This window comes from Atractosteus spatula, assembly GCF_055471065.1.
Source record: "Atractosteus spatula isolate fAtrSpa1 chromosome 10 unlocalized genomic scaffold, fAtrSpa1.hap1 SUPER_10_unloc_5, whole genome shotgun sequence".
In the NCBI taxonomy this organism is placed as follows: domain Eukaryota; kingdom Metazoa; phylum Chordata; class Actinopteri; order Semionotiformes; family Lepisosteidae; genus Atractosteus; species Atractosteus spatula.
In genome coordinates this window covers 569489-570998 of record NW_028296625.1, presented here as the reverse complement: position 1 = coordinate 570998, position 1510 = coordinate 569489, and positions in this window count along the sequence as shown.

The following is a 1510-nucleotide window of genomic DNA, read 5'->3' as shown; positions in this document are numbered from 1 at the left end:
ATAAAGTAATTACTGCGAAAATAATTTACTTGCCATTGATTAGTGCTTCATGATAAAAGATAACGACTAGCAATCTGGTATTTGCGATGAAGTTCAGTTTCACATTTTTCGTCACTCTCGCGGTTTGTATTGCCTGAAGCGAAAAGTACCACAAGCGTTCATTTTTGCAGCTACATGGACGGAGGTTCTGAATCGTTAAGAAAAAATAGTTGTAAAACCAACAGAAAGCACAGACTGATAACTAGTCCTAGTTATATTGATGCAGCCATTCAAAACAAGCGTGCGATACCGCATTATTTTGCAGTGCGCTTTACGCAGTCTACCGCGAGTTACCGTAAATTCTCCTATAATACCGCTAGCAAAATAATAGTATCCGGAATTTCTGCAAGGTGGAGCTAATAAAGCTCAACCTCTCATGTTTGAGCTGTCGCCATCAAAGTCTTTAACGAAGATATTACTAATAGTATTAATAATGAATGACCTAGGACAAGCTGTAAACTCAAAGTATTGCCCTGGTCCACATTCTTTTTTTCATTGACCGTCTTTGTAAAAGTAACACCACAGCATTTCACAATCACACATTTGTTTCCAATCATGCAAAGTACAGTAATTTTTGAGAATCGATTCACCATGCCTTTCACATGCTCATAAAAGAGATTGATTTAGGAACATAAACAAATTACCGTATGCAAACTTTACTGTATACAGTATGTATATGTATATTTAATGTCTTAACTGTGCCCGTTTAAGTATTGAATATTTATATGGAATTTTACCAATGAAGGGAAATCTTAGTACCTGAGCATAAAAAGAATAGGAGCATACTGTAACGCGTGTGAAGGCCATAAACGATATTAATTTTGGAACTTAAACATACAGTATTTGGCTGGTCTCGGTACTTTAAAGAAAACATACACACCAGTATTCCATTTCTCCCTAAACATTTTAAGCATCGAAGTCTTTAACTAACGTGATACCGGAGTCAACAAGCATACTTTTAGAATTTGATTAAAAGGGAATATAATATGGAATCACGTATCTAAAGAAATTAATAACGATATAATTATATTCATGTACCACAACACAAGAATAGTACACGCTGTACATTGGCTGTATAATGTTTCTGTAGTGCTTTTTCAGGACTGTGTATGTGACCTTGCTGGTGGCGCTGTGGGTTAGGTTCCTGACTCCCATGTCAAATGGTCTGTGATCAAATCCTGCTGGAGCCATGACTTTCTTTTTTAACAAACATTTCTTTGAAAAAATGAAACGTTTCCCTGGGTCAGAGATTAAATAAAACCTCACTCACATCAAACAAATTTATATTTCTAAATATCACAACATGATCGAATTTAAGTCATTTTAATAACAATGAATAGTCACCTAGGCATTACAATATAAACATTTATATTGATTTAAATCGCGTTTTGTTTTATATATGTGTTTTTTGATTCACAATCAGACAAATGCAACATAAATTGATATCTTTGTCTTCTAAGTATCTTAATAA